The sequence below is a fragment of the Eurosta solidaginis genome, chromosome 1, assembly GCF_040869045.1.
Source record: "Eurosta solidaginis isolate ZX-2024a chromosome 1, ASM4086904v1, whole genome shotgun sequence".
Taxonomy (NCBI): Eukaryota; Metazoa; Arthropoda; class Insecta; order Diptera; family Tephritidae; genus Eurosta; species Eurosta solidaginis.
This window is the reverse complement of record NC_090319.1, coordinates 169,828,056-169,854,633: the sequence shown is the minus strand read 5'-3', so window position 1 is coordinate 169,854,633 and position 26,578 is coordinate 169,828,056. Positions and strand designations below refer to the sequence as shown.

Genomic DNA, 26,578 nt, shown 5'->3' with positions numbered 1-26,578 from the left:
AGCCTCCCCAAGAGATCCCGGAAATAACCCTGATGACTCCCCAAACTCATCCCGAAAGGACCTGGGAAGGACCCAGAAGTCACATGAAAATCATCCTGAAAAGACCGTGCAAGACTTCCCAAAAGGCCCCGTAAGAAACATGGTAGACTTCCAAAAATGCCGCGGAATAAACCCAGAAGACTCCCCAAAACCATTCCGAAAAAACCTCGGAAAAGCCCGGAAGACCCCAAAATTATCCCGAAGATATCCTGGAAGGGCCCTGAAGACCCCAAATTCATCCCGAAAAGACCTGCGAAGGAACAGCAAGTATCCCCAAAATCATGCCGAGGACTCCGGAAGATTCTATAAAATCATATCGAAAAAACCTCGGAAAAGCGCGGAACAGTTCCCAAAACTATCCCCAAGAGATCCCAGAGGGAGCCCGGAAGACTCCCCAAAACCATGCCGAAAAGATCCCGGTAGAACCCTTAGAGAATCCCCAAACTCATCCCGAAAAGACTAGGGAAAGACCCGGAAGTCTCCCCAAAATCATCCTATGAAGACCCTGGAAGGAAAAAATAAGCTTTAACAAGAAAAGAAAAAATAAAATTAAGTTCTAAACGAAAACTAATCGTGCAGACGCAGTTGAGTATGCGGCAAAGCAAAATTGTTCAATACGGAAACGACCTGAAGTAACACTCAAAGCTAATAAATTATCATCTAGGAATCAACGGGCTTATATTGTATTATTCGTTGACCTATTTAAAAGCCTTGAATCCCCTTAAAACCCCTATCGGGCTATAAAAAAGTAATGTTCCCAGTTAAAGCCTATTTAGCGCGAAATCGACCAATGGGTTTTGGCCGCTAAGATCACTACATGTAAATTATTTAAGTCAGTGAATGTTTTATAAATAGTTGACCTGTAAATGACTACATCATATTTTAGCAAAACCGCTTCCTTAAATAGATTAGCATGAGAAATACAACCAATTATATATTTGCAAGAAATTTCTTGCTTTTGTTTTGCACAACAGTGTATGTATAATACATTTGTATTTTTATGAATTTTTATACTGATAAAAACTTTTCGCATTATTATCTTGTTTGCTCTATAATTTTTAATTTGTGGTAAGAGCACGCTTTTACCAATTTTGCTTCCAAATTGAAGAACATCTTTAAGACAGATATCAGATAAAAAATCTGTATATCTGTGTTGCACGTTTTTTCGTAGTATTGAATTATTTTGTTAAAGCAAAAAAACTGCTGCAAAAATGTTTGTTTCATCACGCCAAGTGCTCATTAATTCACTTAATTTGTATACTAATATACTGGCAAATAAAGACAGAATTTTATAAAAACAAGTCATTTTTGGTTGATGGTATCTGAAGCTCCGAATTAGACACAGGTTCCAAAATCATCGCAAAAAGACCACGAAAAACTTTCCAAAACGCCCCGGAAGACTCCCCAAAGTCATGCCGAAAAGACCCCGAATGACTCCCCAAAATTGTCCAGGAAGGATCCCGAAAGGACTTCTGAAGACTCCCCAAAATCATCCCGAAAGGACCCCGAATGACTCCCCAAAATCATCCGTAAAAGACTCCAGAAGGGTCCCCAACACTCATCAAAAACCTCGTAAGGACCAGGAAGAGTACCCAAATTCAACTCCGTAAGACCACGTAAAGACACCGGGAGAACGGCAGAAGACTCCCCAAAAGACCCCTGATGACTCCCCAAAATCATGCCGGATTCCGGAAAGACCCGGAAGCCTCCCCAAGAGATCCCGGAAATAACCCTGATGGCTACCCAAACTCATCCCGAAAGGACCTGGGAAGGATCCGGAAGTCACATTAAAATCATCCTGAAAAGACCGTGGAAGGCTCCCCAATAGACCCCGTAAGAAACATGGTAGACTCCCCAAAATGCCCCAGAAGACTCCCCAAAACCATTCCGAAAAAACCTCGGAAAAGCCCGGAAGACCCCAAAATTATCCCGAAGATATCCTGGAAGGACCCCTGAAGACTCCCCAAATTCATCCCGAAAAGACCAGCAAGTATCCCCAAAATCATGACGAGGACCAGGGATGCACCTTAACGTTAAGCTAATCGTTTATCAAAAAATTTCCACCGTTTCCGTTGAAACACTTCGAAATATTATCGATAAAGAAATTATCAAGATAAATTGTATCTCGTTTTTAACCGAAACGAAAAGCTTTCGTTAACGTTAAAAAAGTTAACGAAAACGTGATACTTTATGTTTGAATTGTGCTGGCAATGCTATAGCCATGGTGAAGCCGTAAGGTGGCAACAACGAGCGCACATACACACACAAACTCTATGTAATTTGTTTGTGTAATTCGTTGGTGGTAATGTCAAAAATACTCTGAGAAATGTTCGTACTGTCAAAATTCATGAGAAAAGTTGCAATCAGCTTGGCTAATGCTTTCACCTTTAATCACTCCGCCATCAATCAGCTTTGCCAGCATAGTTTGAAATTAATAATCAACATAAACGATTTGATTTCGTTTTGATATGGCAGAAAACGAAACGAAATCATTTCGTTAATTTGACGATCTTAACGTTAATAAACGAAACGAAATGACTTCGTTTCGTTTATTAACGTTGATTATCGTAACGAAATGATATCGTTTCGTTGGTTAAGCATGCCTGACGAGGACCCCGGAAGATTCTATAAAATCTTATCGAAAAGACCTCGGAAAATCGCGGAACAATTCCCAAAATTATCCCCAAGAGATCCCAGAAGGAGCCCGGAAGACTCCCCAAAACTATGCCGAAAAGATCCCGGAAGAACCCTTAGAGAATCCCCAAACTCATCCCGAAAAGACCAGCGACAGACCCGGAAGTCTCCCCAAATTCATCCTATGAAGACCCTGGAAGGACCCCGAAAGACTTCCAAAATCAAAGTATTTTATTGTTTTCAATGACAAAAAATTAAAATTTGAGTTTTCGTTTTGCGTTTATTGTGGCAGACAAACTTGCAACATTTGTTACATCAAAGTAACGCCACCGCCAAAACAACGCAATAGTCGATTGTGGTTGGGCCTTTAGGTATATGGCAAAAATATAGCATGATGGAATATTAGAAGGTAGCGCATTGCGCATGTAAACATTAGTTGAGTTGTTTTCTATGGGCAATTATTACGTCATTTTCCTATAGCTCTAGTTTTTCTATCTCTCATTCGTTTAAGAAGGCAACTGCGACGTCGATGCGCAGGAGAAGCAATTTTGAACTTTTGAATGCGCGATCTGGGAAGATATTAGTGAAGATATAGAAGCGTTAAATGTTTTCGATACTTTTGTTCGACACTAATGGTGAAATTATACAAGGTGGAAGCATGAAACCCAATTATACAAGGTGGAAGCATGAAGCGCGATTGAGTCACCCAAAGTTTATGGAGAATTTGACAACTGATTATGAATGCTCCCTAGACCGAGAGTGCATTTTGGAAGTATGGAAAAGAATATTGTAAACAGTAAAAATTGTGAGAGGCACTAAATAATTGTATGGTATTAAATTTAAAGTGCAAAAGAAGGCAATTGGGAAAAACTTTACAACAACTAAGGCATGACGTAGCGGAATGTGTTTGTAGCCATTTCAACTATCGTAGGAGTGCGGGTTCGAATCCCACTCCCGGGAGAAAAGGATTTGAAGAGATTTACAAGGTATAATCTAAACAGCTGTCGCCTTGTCCGTCCTGATGTCACGTTGTTTAAAGTTTTGCCAAATTATTAAATAAATTGTAAAGTTTTAAATATTTCGTGGTTAAACTAAACAGCGTGAGCAGTCGCCGAAATTTTACATCGACCTAGACGGGAGATTAATGGAGCGGATTCGTTCAAATTTTGGAACGACCCCGGAAGACTTCCAAAATCGAAGTATTTTATTGTTTTCAATGTCAAAAAATCAAAATTTGAGTTTTCGTTTCGCGTTCATTGTGGCAGACAAACTTGCAACGTGCGGTACATTAAAGTAACGCCACCGCCAAAACAACGCAAAAGTCGATTGTGGTTGGGCCTTTAGGTATATGGCAAAAATATAGCATGATGGAATTATAGAAGGTGGCGCAATGCGCACGTAAACATTAGTTCAGTTGTTTTTTATGGACAATTATTACGTCATTTTCCTTTAGCTCTTGTTTTTTTCTATGTCCTTTTCATTCGCTTAGGTAGGCAACTGTGACGTATATGCGCAGGACGAAACAATTTTGAACACGTCAATGCGCAATCTGGAAATTTTATTTGTGAACATATAGAAGCGTTAAATGTTTTCGATACTTTTGTTCGATACTCATGGTGAAATTATATTAGGTGGAAGCATGAAGCCCAATTGTACAAGGTGGAAGCATGAAGCGCGATTGAGTCACCTAAATTTTATGTAGAATTTGACAACTGAATATGAATGCTCCCTCCCCAGTTACTTTGACAGAAATATGCAGCGATAAACTGACATCCACAGATGAAAGCATATATCGTGTAAAGCTCTCTTTGCAGTTGAAACGAGTCCATTCAGACCATGGACTTGGAAGCATTAAGTCAAACTTTCAAATCCCAGAAACTTATTTTAGAAGCTGGAGTAAAATTTTGTTTTGTTTTTAACTCGAAAATGTTGCAACTGCGACAGCTTCGTTCCTTTGGAAAAGTATTTATACTTGCATTGTTTGAACGCTCCTTCCGATTCTTCGGAATTTAATATCTTTCCCGGGATTATTTTTTTACCAATCAGCTGGCCATTTAAACCGCGACTGATAACGGCTCATACAATCTTAGACGAAAAAAAAATGCATGCATTCTTCAACCAAATATAAATAGTTTTAGTCATACAAATTGAACTAAATTTGAGTTTGCTATATTAAAAAGAAACATTCCCTGCAAAAATCCCTGCAGCGATGGACCAACACATGTTTCTACACGAACATGTTGTAAGCCGATCATTGCTCGTTTTTAACGATTGTAATCACTACACATGTTTATTGGACTGTGGGTACTCCATGGATTACTCTGATGTAATGCGGAGCTGGAGTATATGGTCCGGTCCTAGGACATCACAATGTTAATTGGACCATATTTTTTGTATGAATTGTGGTTAATTTTGGAGCACTCGCTTGGTCCATAGCGAGTACTCCATACATGCATGCATGGAGTACTCGCGATTTTTGCAGGGTTGTCAGCATTTGGCCGAACCTTAAGAAAAAGTTTTTTGCAAAAAGGTTTCATCTCGATCCACGCATTTAACCACAATGATTGGACACTTTGAAAAGACCCAGGCCCCTATCATGAGACAAATTCGATCTTCGACTGTGGTCGAAAGAGCTGATCGAACGAATTTTCATTGGGTATTATGACACTCATTCGATCAAGACCACAAATAACACACACAAGATTGCGCATTCACGAGTTCAAAATTGCTTCATACTGCGCATCTACGTCACAAGTGACTGCTTGAGCGAATGAAAGAAAGAGAGAAAAAATCAAGAACTAAAGAAAAATGACGTAAAAATTGCTCATAAAAAACAGCTGATCTTTTGTTTACATGCGCAATGCGCAATCTTGTGCTTGTGATTTGTGGCTCCAGACTAGTGTCATTGTTCAATTATTCGATAAATTCAACCGTTCAAAAAGCACATTCCCATCATTTGTCACATAAAATAAAAGCAAAATTATTTATTATGAAGAAAATAGCTTAAGTACTGGAACTAGCCAGAAGTATAAACCGCTGTCTATTCATTTTGAAATTGGCAACAATTCTCAGATTTTGCGCTAGGGATTGTCTGAACTGAGCATCGGCTACGAGAATGCATTCGGAATTTTTTCCACCTGATCCTTTCTGCATGTTCGTTTTGTTATAAACGGATTTTGTCCAATTTACGAAATCAGCTTCCAAGCAGTTGTTTTGTATTCACGACCTTGCGCTTATATGCAGGGTTCTTAAATTATATTGACTAAATTATTTTTATTTAACTTTGTTATTATGTTACTTTGAACTTTGTAATTTTAATATGTTTTACAATATTTTAATTTTCAATATTGATTTTACTATTTTCAAAAATTTTCGTTATTATTCAATTTTGCATCATGAAAATATAACACTTTCTTTTAAATAATTTTTGTGTGAATATTAATTTTAATAAAAATAAAGCATCCTACACTACATACGATTAATACAAATAGTTTGAAATTACTATTAGGTAGCAAAAAAGTAGATAAACACAAAAAACTTACATTTCAAACAATTTTCTTCTAATACGATACAGCGGCGACAACAAATTTCCATTCGATTCAAAATTAGATACACAACGAAAATTTCGACAGAGATTAGACTTAATAAACCAATTTTTAATTCGATTTTCAATGTTCGTTAGCTAGCGAAGATCGAAAAATGTTAATACTAGGGGCCCCATATTAGTATATATATATGAAAACATATTGGAAATGGTCATTATCGTGACACTGACGATAGCGATCAAAATGACCATGTTGTATGATAAATGTATATATAAAAAAAGTATATGTTAGATGGTCATTTTCGTGGCGCTATATATGGTAAATATTGTTATTAAAATGACCATTTCACATAGGAAATATATATATAAAAATAAAATATGTAACATGGTCATTATCATGACTATATATATTTATATATAGAGTCATCAAAATGACCATGTTACATATTTTATTTTTATATATATACTTTTTGAAGTCACCAAAGTGACCATCTCTCATTTATTCTCATATATCTTCTAAAATATAAAACATATATCGAAAAGGAACTCAGTTCCAGGGTCTCTGGGTCCAAACAAACATTTGTATTGAGGAAAAAGAGGGATGTCATCAAACAACGCACCTTACAGACATATATATATATATATATATATATATATATATATATATATATATATATATATATATATATAAAACTTTTCGCGGAAGTTCAATTTAGTATTAAGTCGATAATAGTATCGAATAAAAAAAAATTCAAAAAGTTGGAAAGAAGTGGTTATTGAAATATACGTGTTATATAATCAATAAAAAACAGTATAGGTTTCGCAAAACTACTTGTGTATTTAGGTGTTAAAGGGAATGCTGACATCCCATCATTAGAAGACACTGGCATATAGGCAAAAAAAAATATTTTTTTTGGTACAAAAGAAAATTTAACACACTCTCATACCTGTCCCTAGTGCTCCCAACCGCAATGCAAGGGGGTCTTAGGGGCCCACCTCTGAGACTTGTTGGGGCCACTAGGGTCAGGTGCAAACATACACAGTTTGGTTGGGGGTGTTGGGGCCTTTTGTCCATTCAACCTGGACACCCCTCCTGCCTCCGCCGCAATGGATGGAGCGGTTCCAGAAGCCGCTCCCCAGACTGGTGGGACAGGATAGGGTGCCGCTTTAAATCCCAGCTCAACCCGTCACAATCCAGGTGTGAATCAAATGAAAGATGTTAATGGGTATTTTAAAAGGGAGTGGGCGTTAGTTCTAAAGGTGGACGCCTTTTCGATATATCGCCATAAAGGTGGACCAGGGGTGTCTCTAGAATTTGTTTGTACGATATGGGTATCAAATGAGAGGTGGTAATGAGTATTTTAAAATGGAGTGATCCTTAGTTCTATAGGTGGAAGCCTTTTTGAGATATCGACATAAAAGTAGACCATGGGTGACTCTAGAATACGTTTGTACTATATGGGTATCAAATGAAAGGTGTTAATGGGTATTTTAAAAGGGAGTGGGCGTTAGTTCTAAAGGTGGACGCCTTTTCGAGATATCGCCATAAAGGTGGACCAGGGGTGACTCTAGAATGCGTTTGTACGATATGGGTATCAAATGAAAGGTGTTAATGAGTATTTTAAAAGGGATTGGTCTTAGCCCTATAGGTGGACGCCTTTTCGAGATATCGCCATAAAGGTGAACCAGGGGTGACTCTAGAATGTGTTTGTACGATATGGGTATCAAATGAAAGGTGGTAATGATTATTTTAAAATGGAGTGATTCTTAGTTCTATAGGTGGTCGCCTTTTTGAGATATCGACATAAAAGTAGACCATGGGTGACTCTAGAATACGTTTGTACTATATGGGTATCAAATGAAAGGTGTTAATGATTATTTAAAAGGGAGTGGGCCTTAGTTCTATAGGTGGACGCCTTTTCGAGATACCGTCATAAAGGTGGACCAGGGTGACTCTATAACGTGTTTGTACGATATGGGTATCAAATTAAAGGTACTAATAAGGGTTTTAAAAGGGAGTGGTCCGCTTAGTTGTATATGTGAAGACGTTTTCGAGATATCGACCATAATGTGGACCAGGGTGACCCAGAATATCATCTGTTGGGCACCGCTAATTTATTTATATATGCAATACCACGAACAGTATTCCTGCCAAGATTCCAAGGGCTTTTGATTTCGCCCTGCAGAACTTTTTAATTTTCTTCTACTTAATATGGTAATTGTGACACCCATTTTACAAAGTTTTTATCCAAAGTTATGTTTTGCGTCAATAAACCAATCCAATTACCATGTTTCATCCTTTTTTTCATATTTCGAATCCATAATTCTGCATTTTTTTAATATTTCGTAATTTTCGATATCGAAAAAGTGGGCGTGGTCATAGTCGGATTTCGGCCATTTTTTATACCAAGATAAGGTGAGCTCAGATAAGTACGTGAACTAAGTTTAGTAAAGGTATATCGATTTTTGCTCACGTTATCGTGTTAACGGCAGAGCGGAAGGACAGGCTGTCGACTGTGTATAAAAACTGGGCGTGGCTTCAACCGATTTCGCCCTTTTTCACAGAAAACAGTTATCGTCATAGAATCTATGCCCCTACCAAATTTCACAAGGATTGGTAAATTTTTCTTCGACATATGGCATTAAAAGTATTCTAGACAAATTAAATGAAAAAGGGCGGAGCCACGCCCATTTTGAAATTTTCTTTTATTTTTGTATTTTGTTGCACCATATCATTACTGGAGTTGGTTGTTGACATAATTTACTTATATACTGTAAAGATTTGTTAAAATTTGACTTAAAAATATTTTTTTTTAAAGTGGGCGTGTTCGTAATCCGATTTTGCTAATTGTTATTTAGCACACATATAGTAATATGAGTAACGGTCCTGCCAGATTTCATCATGATATCTTCAACGACTGCCAAATTACAGCATGCAAAACGTAGGCGTGGGCCCATTGTCCAAAATTGTACTAATTTTCTATTCTGCGTCATTAGTCCAACCTACCTAGCAAGTTTCATCGCTTTAGCCGTATTTGGTAATGAATTATAGCACTTTTTCGGTTTTTAGAAATTTTCGATATCGAAAAAATGGGCGTGGTTATGGTCCGATTTCGTTCATTTTAAATACTGCCCAGGAACCTACAAACCAAATGTTATCAAGATACTCCTAAATTTACTCAAGTTTTCGTGTTTATGAAAGGACGGACGGACGGACATGGCTAAATGAATTTCTTTTTTCGCTCAGATCATTTTGATATATGGAATATCTATCTATATTAGTTTATGCCGTTAAGGATTACCGTTATGCGAACAAAATTAATATACTCTCTGAGCTCTGCTCAGCTGAGTATAAAAACCTGGAGGGGTTGCTTTTACGAAGTGAGAAAAACGGGGTATAATTCAATCCCATTCAACGAAAATTGTAGTAGAAAAGTACCTATTATATAAGTAGCAGTATATTAGTAGTGATAATAAATTTGTAATGCCAACAGGTTTTGGGGGAAATAACTCATTTTCTACTTAATATTTCGTGAATTGATAAAGAGTTATTGTTTAGGCAGGATGCCTAACTTTTTCCGCATTTGTCTGCGATCCCCCCAATGCAACCCTGCGAATCGATACTCGATACTCGAATTAATTTTTAACCACCCACACCATCACCGCCACATGCATGTGCATGCATGTACATGTACGTGTATGTGTGTTTTTTGTCAGCACTTATGAATATGCATGCCGGGGTTGATGTGTGGGTGCCTTTCCCCTCCAAAACGGAGGATTTGCGGGTCAACGGTTGTAGCTTGCTATACAACCGGCCTCTTGGATTTCAACAGCCGTACAGCACGCATCTGCCGCCAACGATCTCTGCCGTTCTGATCACAATAAATTCAGGTAATATTGTAACCAACTAATTCATATAGTTATACAATAAACCACATATATTATAACGAGAAATCTCGTCTATTTGTTATTTTCTATTCCATACACCTATTCCCACTGAGATCGACCCCGGTGCGCCCACCTACCTCCAGGAGCACACGCACCCCGGCCGAATATTTGGTCCATCTTCACCAGGAATTTGGAATACAGTACCTATATACAGTCCACATCACAAGATACCATAGCTGACCGCACACACTTCAGAATTCCTAACATAAAATTTAGCCGGAGAATTTTTGCCACAACCACAAAAAGTCTATTATTTCATACCAGCGTGCAAAACACTGAGAGATCAAGCCATCTTGCCACATCAGCGACAGTATAAGAATCACCAAAAAAGTTCAAAGTAAGTGCAATATTTCTTGCCACAATTTTTTTGGTTATAAAAAATAAGTAAAACCGAGTAAAAAATAAATATTCTCAGTGCCACACGCGTAGTGATTTGGTATTAAGTGCGAAAAGTGTAAAAAATTAGTGACGAAAAGAAGGAGAAGTCCAAACGCGTAACATTAACGCTTTTAATTCCTTGTGACTATCTGGCCTGTCCCCCCACCAGCGGTAAGGCTCTCCGGACACAGCGCAAGGAAGAGGTACACATAACCTCACTTTCACATAAAATTTCACGCCATTCTATTTAAATTTTCTTTTTGCATCACTTTAATTTCACTAGTTTCTTAATAAATTTTCGCACAAGATTTATTACACGTTTTTACACTTTTCGTCGAGTTCATACCAGCGCGCGCACTTATTATACAATACAATTTAACTTGGAAGTGGCGAGTGGCCCCCTTTATTTACACAAAACACATTGGTGTTGCTTCCCCCTGCTCCCTGTTTTACGGCACAAATAATCTGCAAAGTCAGACAAAAATAAACAAATTAAAAGTAATAATCAATTCTGCGTAATTTTAATAGTTGTTCGTTGGGTGATTCGCTCAGGTTTTCAAGTTTTATATCCCTTGATTAATTCGCTTTCCACTTTTCAACCATGAACATGGACTCCTACATTAGATTGGCCGATCGAATAATCGAATTCGAGGCCGATTTTAATGATATCAATGCGGCTCTGCACACTGTACACACTCTTGCAATACAGCAAAGAGAGTTGCAAGCTAAGTGGGACAAAGCAGAGAACGCCCTAGAGGAGTTACTTGGCTCTGACACGCTCGACGCAAAGAAAATTGCAGCGGTCAAGATCAAGCATAAAGCGGCATATGCCGTATTCCTGAGATGCATGTCGAACATGGCTGAACTTCAAGCCAAATTTAAGGAGGAAAAAGATAGGGCAGTCAAACCTGAGGGAGAACGCGCGCGCGAACACAGTATCCGCCTGCCAACTTGTGATACTGAGGTGTTCAAGGGCGACTACCTATCTTGGCCAACGTTTCGTGACCTGTTCACGGCCATATACAAAAACAACAGTCGCCTAAACCCGGTAGAAAAGTTGTTCCACCTCAATCAGAAAACTCAAGGTGAGGCAAAGGACATCGTCAAGAAATGTCCCCTGACAAATGAAGGCTTCGAAACAGCCTGGAAAAACCTATGTGAGAGATACGAGAATAAGCGGCTTCTCGTAAACTCACAACTACAAATTTTGTTTAATCTAAAAAAGATAGATAGCGAGTGCGGCAGCTCTATCAAAACCTTACAGCGCGACTTAAATAATTGCTTGGCATCTTTAAAAACACATCAGATCGATGTTTCAAATTGGGATGCGATTATTACCTATTTATGTTCGACAAAATTACCTGAAAATACGTTGGCTCTATGGGAGCAGAGCATTGACCACTAGACGGATATATCCAAGTGGGAGTATATGGACAAATTCTTGTCAAATCGTTTCCAGACACTTGAAACCGTGTCTGGTTTTACAGGGAATGCCACTTCTAAAGTGCAAAAGTCAAACACGTCGCGCCAGTCGACGGAAAACCCTACAAAAAGACTTGGGGCCTTTCAAACCAAAGTAACCAAGCAAACAACAAAATCAATATGTAAAATGTGCAAATCTACGGATCACAGATTACGCAACTGTTCACGTTTTTGCGACTTAAACCCGGTAGAAAGGATTAAATTCGTCAAATCCACAAATGGCTGCCTGAATTGTTTATCCCCAGGACACACAGTGACGAGGTGCACCAGTTCGTACAACTGTTCCAAATGCCACTCTCGTCACCACACGCTCCTGCATGCGGACACACTTCAGCAACCGGCGGTGCGAAATCCCTTCAAAGATGCGGATAATGCCCCATCAACTTCGGCACAGGCAAGGAAAAGACAGGAATTGGGACAACAACCTTCCTCTGTGAATCAGAATGTCAAATCCTGCCATGCCAATTCCAGCACAGGCGTGTTATTAGGAACTGCTCGCGTACACATTCACCATAATGGTACCGACTTCTCCGCGCGGGCATTAATTGATTCTGGGTCTGAATGTTCCTTTATAACTGAAAGACTGAAACGCAGAATCAATTTGCCAGCGAGGAAAATGCATGCCCATGTTTCAGGCATCACAAATGCGGTATCAGCTCAGGTGAAAGAAGCATCCAACATCGAATTACGTTCACCAGTGGATCCCTGCTTCAGCCTGACTACACCCGTACTAGTTCTAGCGAAACTCACTGGGAATCTTCCATCCTGCCATATCAACGCAATGACTATGCAGGCATTCCCAGACTTGGTTTTGGCAGACAAGAGGTTCTACGTCAATGAAGACGTAGACCTCATACTTGGCGGAGACATATATCCCCAAATTATAATGAGCGGTATAAAAAAGAATGTGCTAAACACACTTTTAGCCCAAGAGACAGTGTTCGGTTGGATACTAACCGGTCGTGTCGAATCACCGAATCCAACGAAGAGCATTATGTCTTTCTACAACGAGGTTGCGTTAGACAACCAACTCAAAGATTTCTGGGAGGTAGAAAATGTACCCAAACATAAAATATTAAACGAAGAGGAGAGGTATTGCGAAAAAACTATTTAAAGAAATAACGAAACGTGATGAAGATGGAAGATACACCGTGTCACTACTATTCAGGCAGGATTACCCTAATAATATTAATTTAGGACCATCCCTGAAGCGAGCATGCTCTCAATTTTTCCGGAATGAAGGGCGGCTAATAAAAAACCCAGACTTAGGTAAGGAATATGTTCGAGTGTTGTCAGAATATGAAACGCTCGGACATATGAGAAAATTGAAAAAGAATATCCCATCCGACGATTCGGATCATTACTTCCTGCCCCACCACGCCGTTGTAAAAGCAGAAAGTACAACCACCAAGGTAGTATTTAACGCCTCGAGCCCTATGGCCAACGGTAATAGCTTAAACGATATTCTCCTCCCGGGCCCAGTTCTACAAGCCGATCTACCCATCCTTATATTACGATGGAGACTATACCGTTTTGTCTTCAATAGCGACATCGAAAAGATGAATCGTCAAATTTGGGTGAACGATAATCACACCAAATTTCAACGTATTGTGCATCGCACGTCCCCGAATGACCCTATTAGCCGTTATGAATTAAAGACGGTTACCTTCGGAGTGAATTGCGCTCCATATCTCGCGATAAGAACGCTCCTACAACTGGCAGACGACGTGTCAAACTCACACCCTACAGCGGCTAACATACTACGAGAATACATGTATGTAGATGACGTGTTAGCGGGTGGACATACGATCACATCGACTATTAAAGCCAGAGATGAAATTCGTCAAGTCCTACACTCAGCGGGCTTTCCACTTCGCAAATGGACATCCAATTCAGAGGACATTCTAAGGGACATCCCCAAAGCAGACCTGCTCAATGAAAACTTCCTGGCATTCGAAGATACCAGTTCAGTTAAAGCGTTAGGCATTCGATGGAATGCCCTCTCCGATTTATTTTATTTTAAAGCAGGGACGCTGGACAACCCGGAAAACATTACGAAGAGAGCGATACTATCAGCAATCGCCAAACTTTTCGATCCCTTGGGATGGCTGGCACCAATGGTCATTGTGGCAAAAATACTCATGCAGAGTATTTGGTTGGAAGGCACCGCTTGGGACGAACCAGTATCTACCAGTACGCTGGAACGATGGAAAACCTTCACCGACCAATACCATGAAATCGATAAAATCAGGATACTTAGATGGGTCAACTTTTCTCCAGGAACCGACATCGAGATCCATGGATTTTGTGACGCATCCGAGAAGGCTTATGCAGCAGTCATTTACATGCGTGTCAAAACGGATGATAATGTCTGCACAAACCTACTTCTAGCCAAAACCCGAGTAGCCCCAGTGAAAACTCTTTCTCTTCCACGATTGGAGCTTTGCGGAGCCGTGCTGTTAGCGGAAATCACCGAATCAATTTTCAGGAACCTCAAGTTGGGACCAGTGAAAGTGCACCTTTGGACGGATTCAACTATCGTCCTCGCATGGATAAGGAAACCGCCGTGTTCCTGGTCCACTTTCGTCGCACATCGGATCACCAAGATCATCGACATGGTCGGAAATAAGAACTGGCTGCATGTAAACTCAGAATCTAACCCAGCAGATTTAGGTAGCAGAGGATTACCTGCGTCTGAATTGGTCAACAATCCGTTGTGGTGGTAGGGACCTTCTTGGCTGCAAGATGACACTTCCCAATGGCCAGCACAAGAACGTGACTACATCACCTCCGTAGAGGAAAAGAGGGCGAAGACCTGCGCAACAACAACAGTAAATACTACCGATGTTCTCCAACGCTTTTCAGACCTACCTAGGGCTTCTCAGTAACCCAACTCTTAATTAAAATCTATCAGAAACAACATTATAGTTCCGAATATAATGATCTAAAGGCCGGAAAACCAATTGGAGGGAAAAGTGCAATACTCTCACTTAATCCCTACTTAGACCAAGATGGCATCATTCGGGTAGGAGGGCGACTCGGGGCGTCAAAGGACTTAGATTTTAATGAACGCCACCCAATCCTCCTCCCATACAACTGCAGGTTATCCCGTCTTACAGTCCTAATGTTTCATCAACAAAGTCTGCATGGGGAAAATCAACTCATGTTGCGTCTGATACGCACCCAATACTGGATACCTAACATCAAAACCATGATTAGGGCAACCATTCATAATTGCAAAGTTTGCACGATACACCGAAAGCGTGCTCAGACCCAACTTATGGGTATTCTCCCTCGTGAACGCACGACATTCAGCCGTGCATTCACGAATACTGGAGTCGACTTCGCCGGACCCTTCGACATTAAAAGTTACCGCGGCAGAGGGTGTCAACTATCCAAAGGCTATGTCTGCCTTTTCGTGTGTTTTTCCACACGAGCGATTCATCTGGAGGCCACTACTGACCTCAGCACCCCATCATTTCTTGCGGCTTTTGCCCGTTTTATATCTAGACGCGGATGTCCCAAAAACGTCTACTCCGACAACGGTACAAACTTTGTCGGAGCTTCACGATCCCTACGATCGCAATTCAAAACTTTCATTTTACAAGCCCGAGACAATGCTGTCTCGAAGTACAGCCACCAATCACTCACTTGGCATTTCATCCCTGCGGGCGCTCCCCATATGGGAGGGCTGTGGAAGGCTGGAGTGAAAAGCTTCAAAAGCCATTTCAAAAAGATAGCCTCACCACACAAATTCACCTTCGAGGAATTCCATACCCTCTTGTGCCGCATCGAGGCATGCCTGAACTCGCGGCCGCTCAGCCCGGCGTCCAATGACCCGACGGACCTAGAGCCGCTCACCCCAGGACATTTCCTCACTGGCAGCCATCTACTGGCTCCGCCAGAGCCGGATGCGAGTGAGAGCTCTGCCTCGATGATCAATCGGTGGCGGAAACTCAAAGCCCTCCATCATACTTTCTGCAAGCGATGGAAAACCGAATATCTCACCGAGATCCAGAAACGATACAAGTGGAAACATCCACAACCTAATCTAAAACCCGGAGACCTAGTTGTTATCAAAGAGGACAACCTCCAAACCAACGAGTGGAGAATGGGGAGAATCGTCAACACACACCCAGGCTCTGATAACCGTGTGCGTGTTGTTGACGTTCATACAAACAAGGGGCAAACCACTAGACCAATTACGAAATTGGTACTCCTTCCGTCCTACGACAAGGAGGATTAAATATAAGGGGCCAAAGTCCGCCTTACAAAACCCTAAAAACCAAAACTCTTTCCCCCAGCTACCTAAAATCAGAGGCCCACGGTTGGTGATAGCATAGAAAGCAAATTAAGGAACCAGCGTCTTCGTGTCTCTCTATCCCTAAGCCTGCGTTTCTCCCGAGCCATATATTATGATCAACCCCCCGGTCTCATGATGGTGCGAATCTACCGGTGGGGAATTCAAAACGTACTACGCGATGGCAATGGGGAAAGGGAGCGCGGGACATAAAGACGCGTTCAACCACGCGCCGTGATGCCCTGCTATCCCTAGGCTTGTGTCTCTCCCGAGGCCCGAATTATAATCAACCCCCGGTCTCGTGATGGTGCGAGTCTACCGGAGGGCGATCCTACATCTTCTTTTTTTTGTTCTCTACTCCCGGTCTCGTGTCGAGTCTACCGGAGGGAATCCTACACCTGACTACTGGTGGGCAATGGGGAAAGGGAGCGAGACACACGAGGACGCGGGAGAGCTTACCAAAAGCTCGCAAACAAAAAAAACATTTTTTTTTCTATGTGATTCAACATTACTAACCGGGGCTCCCTGAACAGAAAACCCCACAAAGTCACTCGCACACCCAGAGCGAGGACACCAGAAAATCCCCACAATTCACTAGCTCACCCAGAGCAAGGACACCAGAAAACACCCAAATTCACTCACTCCCCAGAGCGAGGACCCCAGAAAATCCCACAATTCACTCGCTCTCCCAGAGCGAGGCCATCAAATCAACCCAAAATCACTCGCTCACCCCCAGCGAGGATCACAGAACACCTACGCCCTCCGCCAAAGGCATGAGACCGACAGAATTTTTCAAAATTCATCCCATCACCCAAAATCTTGCAATAACTATTAAAAGGAGAAAAAAGGTAGTTAAAAATGGAAAGCAACAGTTTCCTTCTTAACCATAAATACAATCAAAATAACATTCATGCGCAACTACCCATAGAGGTTGCACCTTACGTGCCTATTTCGAAAAGAAGGTATTTTCCTTTACAGGAAATGCAGGGAAATTAAATTTTGAGTTTTTTCGTGGTCTTCTATTTTCCTATAATATCCTTATTGTCATTTGCTAAGTTGAATGCGAAAGCACCAAGCAAAACCGACTGGAATTCTCACTCGATTAGGCATTCAATACAGCAATAATGATATAATTACGAATTTGTACTTTGTATGGAAGATTGAGTTCGATTAGGGCTTTAATGTAGTGTAGAACACTTGGGTAATTATTTTATTAAGCCTCTGTGTGAACTTTGGCATAAAACTCATTATTCAATCAACAAAGATAGCCAGAAAAGATTCAGAAAGCTGAAGTGAAAATGATTCAAAACTTCCATCACCTAAATTAACCACCTTAGATGCAAATATGATTCCACCATGTGATTGGAAAACTACATATGTTAAATTTTTTGAACATTACAAGCGTTCATATCTGGCTATCCCTGTTGTTAAATTGTATAACTCATTAATTAGTCAACTTTCAAATATAAGTTCCGTTAATCCAAATTCAAAGTTAATTACCTAAACGCTGAGTGGGCCACAGCTCTTAAATGATGAATCGGATTAAGAAATCTGCTAGATAGGGGCTACTCATAATTACAAACGTATTGACAAATTCAAAATTTCGAACTTAAGGAAAATAGAGTAAAGTAAATTTATTAAATCAAAGTCAAGTACTCACCGAGACAGGTAAAATCTGATTCCTCCCCCCCCCCCCCCCCCTTCGTGATGAGCGTGCCATTTAATAATTTGCTTCTTCTCGGGGGTGGAGAATACGGTAATGTACTACGATCAAGTAAGTCCACAAGGTATGCCGCGTAGTGGTACGATATCGGTGGTATCCCTGTAAAACAAAAAAAAGGGAACCACATTCAAGTTTAACACCAAAAAGCTATAGAGATTTCTCAATCAGACCGTATAATGCAGCGTCCACGATTTGGCGCACAGATAGTCATCGGTGATTCGTGTGGATAAGTCGAACGTTTCCAAATCAATCAGATGTGTCCCCTCAACAAAAAACACATTGGGAACAGGTTCGGGTATGCCGTGATCGATCTAATTTTTTAACGATTTTAGTGATCTCCAGGCACAATTTATTATAATACTTCGTTGTAGATTGTTCACAGCAATTTTCTTATAACTTATTTGCCTTTCTTCGACTCGGTTTTAGGCCAAGATCAGGTTGAATGGGTGTGGAACGTGCAATCTGTACCTCTTGTTTCATTTCAGCGGGCTTCAACACTTGCATGTTTTCATGATAATTTTCTGCTCGCGGATTAATACACGTAATCATCGGTACCTGCCCTTCACCATCGAAATGATTTTTTAAACATGGGTCGAGTCACGATAGGGTATTTTTCTTAGGAGCACTATGAAAAGGTGCCTGTTGACTTTCTCGCAAATATTCGAACCAAGTACACAATGTCATTAAAGAATCATTAATACTTGAAGCCTCACGTAAACACATCTCTTGAAACCTACGAATACATTGTAACTGCTGAAACATTTCTGACATCTTCGTTGGGGGTAGCTCACTTCGATATACGGCATTGAGCTGGATAACAAGTCGTCAATATGTAAAGATCCACATGCCTTAATGGGGTCAAAGTTGGATTGCCAACTTTGCTTTGGGTTTCTGCTGACAGCATCCGACGTAGTCTCCATTTAGTTCTTGCCTACACGTTCGACACAGAATGTCGAGTGATTAATCACTTTTTATGCTTATATTTACCTGTTAGGTAAGCACCAGACTGTCTTATAGCATTTATACCGATTGTACTTTCATAAATAGCGTGATTGTTTTTCTTTGAATTTGTAAACATGAAACGCTAGAGGTGTGAGGTTCTCGCTAGAACTTCGAAGCTGAGGCGTGATCAAAAAAGGAGACATCGCCAGTGATGGATCCATTTGATGAAAACTTACGCGACATATGATTATGATCATTACGCTAATGAAATGTAGCATCGAAATTAATTTCATAAGTTCTATAGCGACAACTATATGGTAGTTCAGCACCGCACCAATGCGTTGGTTGAACATTTCTTTGCGAAGACTTCTGATCTGTTCCCGGAAAATGCAACAGCTGCATCTGTAGATGCAGGTGTCATAAATGGCGGATATTCCGTCCAACCACAATGGCTCCACGCATGCATTGTCAATGTGATAATACGTATTCGAGTTTCCAATGTGATAATGGGCTTAACTTCAACTTTGGAGATTGGATCGGTTATACGTTTGTAAAAAAAAAAAAATTGGACATCGCTCTGTAGACATAGGTACTCAACGAAATCTTTATTGTGCCAGTTTGTTCGCAACATAAGCAAATAAATTCCGTTCCAGAAGAGATGATATCGAATTGCTTGGAAAGCGATTAGACTCATTTGTGGGATGAAGAGAAGGCAATTATGATTGAAGCAATACCGCGTTTACTGATTAAGTTTTTCTTACATGGCTTACACGCTCCACAGGACATGAACTAAGACCTTCAAATCGTTCTGTTGCTATAGTTCTACAAGGCGCCTCGCATGAGTCTCAACCGGGATGTGTACCATGCAATTGTCGCTACTTGGGAAAGGTGTGCTGCTGGTGCAAGTTATTGAATATACAAATTTGCAAGTGGACTACAATATGCACGATACATGATTTATGCTACAAAAGATCACATCGCTGCAAATCCAAAACAACTCAGATGCTTTGAAACCCATTTATGATAGTTTGGAGTCTTTCATTAAACAATCACCGGACTCTCCGAAGCGCTACAAACTAAAGGGCGATGAGTTGGTTATTTTACCGAAAAGTTTGAACCCAAATGGGAGAATTTTAGCTTATATACTTCTTTCGTACATTTGAGCAGGAAATATTTGTGTGCAACGAGCTCCTGGATAGCGTTGTAACGTTTGCCAGTAACATAAACTGTGCATTTGATTTAGGAATATCACCTGGTTCAATAACTGCTCCAGCAACAGCACGGGAATATAACACCGTCTGCGCCTAAATATGTTTCGAATACGCTGTCCATTTGGCGCGAAACATTAGTTTAAAAAAATGCAATGAAACGAGCGCTTATTTTGCAATACACTGCAAACGCAGATAATAGGCGCGTGGACTTTTGATACAGTTCATCGGGGCGTAGACGGATTCGATGGTACCCTACCTATAGCACAAGTTTCCTAGTAATGACACAGACACTCAACAAAGTTATATATTAGAATGGGAGTTAGCACCCATCCCCGACCGCTAAAGAAGCAAACGTCCTCGAGCAATGGTAGAATTTTGGAAAATTCAACTCTACATCAACCACGTTCTTCGCGCAGAGTTTTTTTAATTTTCGTTTTAATTGCATTAGGCACTTGGTAGCTCATATAAGCCATTTTCAGTATTTTAAATTGGGTTTTCAGAAAAATACATCACGAAGCAATGCGTGATCAAAAAATACGTGAATGATCAAAATCTAGCGCCACTAGCCAGCCTCTAAATACTCAAACCCTTCAAAATCCAATATAGCACTATGTAAATGAAAAGTTATCATGATAGAATCGAAATTCTTCACATCATCGTGACCTGAAAAGAAAAGAAATACAATTTCTTAATGGAATGAAATAAAATTCAACAACGAAAATTAAAATAAAACATAACCTACGACATACTTACCGCGTGCGTTTTTCAATGGATATGTCACAAATTTTCACACTTCACATACCGTTTTTCCAAATTCACCACCATCATCACATATATATACCTGTTGACATTGGAACGAGAAACGAAAAGAGTTGCCACGCTCGCTAACTCGACCCCCAATGGTTCTTCTACAAAAAAAAAACAAGATCGACATTATTTTTTAAACTTTATTTTTTTTTAACCTAATAACGTAAATCCACTTCATGAAAAAAAAAAAACCAGATCAAATGCAAACAAAAATGTCAAAATCTCCTCGCACATCTAAATCGCCTAATGCATCCGAGTCCGGTGCCGTGACAGTGACGCGGACGAGGCATACCGCTTCGGGCAATCCCAGCACCGAAACGGAAGTAATCTCATATGCCCATTTAAGTGGGCTACCAAACACGAAACGGTAGAGATGGTGCGGGCGCACACACGGGCTCCTCATCCCCAGTCTCCAAACTTACTATGAGTAATTGCATCGATTCCATCTGAAACGAAAAATAAAAAGAAAAAAAAGGAAAAGAAGCATTAGGACAAATACTAAAATACCTTATAATTATCTCGTACTTACGTCGTTCTACGTTGGCTTTTGCTTAGATAGTGACAATGGAGCAGAAGGCATGTACTCACCACAACCTTCCAGTAACGGGTCCTTAAAATCCCGGTTCCGTGGCTATAGCAAAAAGAATCAGGGCTGCCATAAACCCTTATAAGTACACATCACCATACCTTTTGCGTGTATAATCCATAAACACCATAATTTTCCACGAGATGGCAACCCATGGCACAACACCGAGAGTTTCATTAGTGCTGTCATATTAAGAAAGAAAAAAAAGCGGATACCGATAACTACACCAAAGCAGTACCTAAAACCGCAAAGCATCAGAATCGGTACTGACGTGTTTTTGTCGAATAGCGGCATCTAATGCAGTACCAACCAGTCATACACAACAAAGGAATTCAAAAAAAAGGAAAACAAAACAAAAACAAACCTCTCCTTGCACAAAAAATTTAACATTTTTTTGCAAAGAAATTTTTTTTGTTGTTTTTTTACCCTTTCCGTTTTTTGGGCACTGTTTTCTGGCTGGGGGGCAGGACTTGTTGTTTTTTCAACAACAAACATCACAAACAGTCATTATAAGGGCTCGGTACAAAAACAATCCGAGTCCCGAAAGTAAAGAATCCCGACACGACAAAGTCCCGAAATTGGAAAAAAGTCAACTTTTTCTACTGGCTTAGTATGCTACTGCCCCAGTGACTTAGTTTTTTTTCAAGGGCAAGCAAATACATATATGTATATATATATATATATTCGCACGCCACAAACTCACCATACCAGCTATCAGCTGACCTAAAAATACACGACAGGGTTGCATGGTGCATCTAGCATAATGGTACGTGCAGATAGAACGCGTCGCGGAGAACGCATCGCCAATCTGCAAACTTATGTCAAGTGAACGTAAATAACGCATATCTGCTTGGTAAAAATTGTATTTAATAATATGCTTCGCATATGCGCTTTGTTTATCTATCCTAACATACGCCTGTAATAGAACACCTCCGCTTCACCCAACCAACCTCACGGCCACTCGCCCTGGCACATCCATAAAATGCCACAGTCGACCTGAGAGCGACACGACACGTTATACGCTGGAACGGAGACCTCGGCCTCTTCGTCCAGCCTAGAAAAACCTCAAAACCCTCGAGTCTGGAACGGAGACCTTTGCCTCTTCGTCCAACCAACAAAAAACCGCAAATCTGGAATGGAGACCTCGGCCTCTCCATCCGGAACGACAAAAACTAAAGAATAACAAAATGGTGCCACTCTGGAACGGAGACCTCGGCCTCTTCGTCCAGCCTTACTGGCCATCGACTATACACATATTACATTCTGAATTTCTATATTTATGTAGAATTCCATGGCAAGAAATATTCACATATAACTGTTCATAACCGCTAATTTTTCCATCTTAGCTCAGGTGGCATGCGAAGCAAGTCGGAAAGGATTCCCGGCCATTTTGCGTCGTCAGACGAACTCCTCATTTAGATTAAGTTTAGTGTGTAAGTCTTATATTCATTTTTCTCGTTTCAGCGGAGGTCATTGGCGAAAAACGATGTTGCGTATCGCAAGGGGGGCCGGCATGTTTAGGCAGGATGCCTTTCCGCATTTGTCTGCGATCCCCCCAATGCAACCCTGCGAATCGATACTCGAATTAATTTTTAACCACCCACACCATCACCGCCACATGCATGTGCATGCATGTACATGTACGTGTATGTGTGTTTTTTGTCAGCACTCATGAATATGCATGCCGGGGTTGATGTGTGGGTGCCTTTCCCCTCCAAAACGGAGGATTTTGCGGGTCAACGGTTGTAGCTTGCTATACAACCGGCCTCTTGGATTTCAACAGCCGTACAGCACGCATCTGCCGCCAACGATCTCTGCCGTTCTGATCACAATAAATTCAGGTAATATTGTAACCAACTAATTCATATAGTTATACAATAAACCACATATATTATAACGAGAAATCTCGTCTATTTGCTTATTTTCTATTCCATACACCTATTCCCACTGAGATCTACCCCGGTGCGCCCACCTACCTCCAGGAGCACACGCACCCCGGCCGAACAGTTATGTTGGATTTGTCATATGTATTTATTGTAACATTCTTTATAGAAATAAACTGCTAAGACTGCCAAAGCAAGTTAAATTCGTACCGCTTAATCGGTGACATCTTTATTTCGCATCACATATCTTATTTCGCACGCAACTTTTGCAGCCTATATTTTTATTTCACAGCCTTTGCATATGCGACATACTTTTATATTCTATTGCCAGTCCATACAATTTTTAGCAGCAGACTGGATTTGCACAACCATTGCCGATGCCATACAATTTCAGCTGCAGATTGGATTTGCACCATTTTAATTTAATTTATTTAAATTTTTGACATAACTTTGTTATTTGTTGTTTTGTTTCTTTGTTTTTATATTTCATGGGCAACTTACCTCGCCGTCCCACATCAGCCAATTTGCCAGCTATTGAAACAAATTCACAACCAACGGCCGTATCAAGGGCCAGCCAGGTCACCGAAACACCAGTTGCCACCTACGATTCGTCAGTCGCTCGTAGTGCCGCCGGAGTCACCGCACGATCTTCATCAGCCAATGCCGCCGCACGTCAAGATAATGTGGTCGCAGCTCTACAAAAGCGAATTGCCATGTTGGAGAACAGTTTGACAGCAGCACAGACGGTAATAAGGGAGAATCAAGCGCGTAGTGAAGGGCAAAATTCGAATATGCCAAGCACATCAAATGCTCACAATACCGTAGCCAGGGTATCAGTCTCGCAGCCAGCGGGGCCACAAACAACACAGGCGCCGATAACACGTTCGCCCAACTCACAATTGCCACAATTAGACGAAGCCCGTTACTCTCCGCCACTCTATGTCACAAGTACCGCCGCTGCTAATACACCGACCGTTGTGATGATGAATAATATGTATCAGCCAATTATACAGCCGACTGACACACGCTCTATTAGCTCCATTAAAAATTCGGTTCCAAATATGACAAATATGGGTTCTACAACCATGCCATTGTTCACCTTCCCAAGGAAGATGCAGCCTCTGCCGGATTTCTGTGGGAAGCCCGAAGATTGACCAATATTTTACACGGCTTTCACAGAATCCACTGCAATGTATGGGTATAGCAACTTCGAGAATAATCAACGTTTGCAGAAAAGCCTAAAGGGAGACGCACACGAAGCTGTCAGATAACTCCTAATACACCCCAACAACGTAGGCAACATTTTGGAGCTTTTGAAATTTAGGTTTGGTCGTCCTGAACAACTGATTCGTAGCCAGTTGTCAAAGGTGAGGGAAATAGCACCCATTTCGGAGCACGCCATGTCAAAAATCATCCCGTTCGCAACTAAGGTTAGTAATATTTGTGTATTTTTGCAATCTGCCCATGTAGGTGAGTTGCACTTGGCTAACCCTACACTACTTGATGACCTGGTATCGAAGTTGCCCGTTAGCAAGCGTATCGGGTGGGCTAGCTTCGCATGTAAAGCATTTTTGCGATTGGTTGTCTAAGCTGGCTAATGTTATCTGCACTGCTTGCGCTGAAAATAAACCGAAGGAGTCAAAGAGCGGTACCGTTTTACATGCCACCGAGCCGCAGCGATCGTCGAGATGTCCTATTTGCCAGGATTCCCATAAGCCAGAAGTGTGTGCGCGCTTCATAGAAATTTCAGTTCCGAACAGGTGGGCAGAAGTTAAACGAAATCGTATGTGTTTCTCTTGCCTGGACGCCTTTTCGAGATATCGCCATTAAGGTGGACCATGGTGACTCTAGAATTTGTTTGTACGATATGAGTATCAAATGAAAGGTGTTAATGAGTATTTTAAAAGGGCGTGGGCCTTAGTTCTATAGGTGAACGCCTTTTCGAGATATCGCCATAAAGGTGGACCAGAGGAGACTCTAGAATGCGTTTGTACGATATGGGTATGAAATGAAAGGTGTGAATGAGTATTTTAAAAGGGAGTTGGCCTTAGTTCTATAGGTGGACGCCTTTTTGAGATGTCGCCATAAAGGTGGACCAGGGGTGACTCTAAAATGTGTTTGTACGATATGGGTATCAAATGAAAGATGTTAATGAGTATTATAAAATGGAGTGGGCCTTAGTTTTATAAGTGGACGCCTTTTCGAGATATCACCATAAAAGTAGACCAGGGGTGACTCTAGAATGTGTTTGTACGATATGGGAATGAAATGAAAGGTGTTAATGGGTATTTTAATAGGGAGTGGGACTTAGTTCTAAAGGTGGACGCCTTTTCGAGATATCGCCATAAAGGTGGACCAGGGGTGTCTCTAGAATTTGTTTGTACGATATGGGTATCAAATGAGAGGTGGTAATGAGTATTTTAAAATGGAGTGATCCTTAGTTCTATAGGTGGAAGCCTTTCCGAGATATCGCCAAAAAGGTGGACCAGGGGTGACTCTAGAATGCGTTTGTACGATATGGGTATCAAATGAAATGTGTTAATGAGTATTTTAAAAGGGATTAGCCCTATAGGTGGACGCCTTTTCGAGATATCGCCAAAAAGGTGGACCAGGGGTGACTCTAGAATGCGTTTGTACGATATGGGTATCAAATGAAAGATGTTAATGAGTATTATAAAATGGAGTGGGCCTTAGTTTTATAAGTGGACGCCTTTTCGAGATATCACCATAAAAGTAGACCAGGGGTGACTCTAGAATGTGTTTGTACGATATGGGAATGAAATGAAAGGTGTTAATGGGTATTTTAATAGGGAGTGGGACTTAGTTCTAAAGGTGGACGCCTTTTCGAGATATCGCCATAAAGTGGACCAGGGGTGTCTCTAGAATTTGTTTGTACGATATGGGTATCAAATGAGAGGTGGTAATGAGTATTTTAAAATGGAGTGATCCTTAGTTCTATAGGTGGAAGCCTTTCCGAGATATCGCCAAAAAGGTGGACCAGGGGTGACTCTAGAATGCGTTTGTACGATATGGGTATCAAATGAAATGTGTTAATGAGTATTTTAAAAGGGATTAGCCCTATAGGTGGACGCCTTTTCGAG

The 26,578-nt window shown here is 40.8% G+C and overlaps 1 long non-coding RNA gene across 1 annotated transcript in view; it reads right to left on the bottom strand.

Moving 5' to 3' along the window:
• The window catches only part of LOC137239696 (uncharacterized), a 98,616-nt gene extending 79,272 nt beyond the window's left edge, over positions 1–19,344 (bottom strand). Inside the window, exons 1-2 of the long non-coding RNA XR_010949454.1 lie at positions 19,036–19,344; positions 17,986–18,147 (exon numbers count right to left, since the gene is read on the bottom strand). This is a non-coding gene — a long non-coding RNA (uncharacterized lncRNA). The remainder of the gene's footprint in view (positions 1–17,985; positions 18,148–19,035) is intronic.
• Between the last annotated feature and the right edge of the window lie 7,234 nt (positions 19,345–26,578).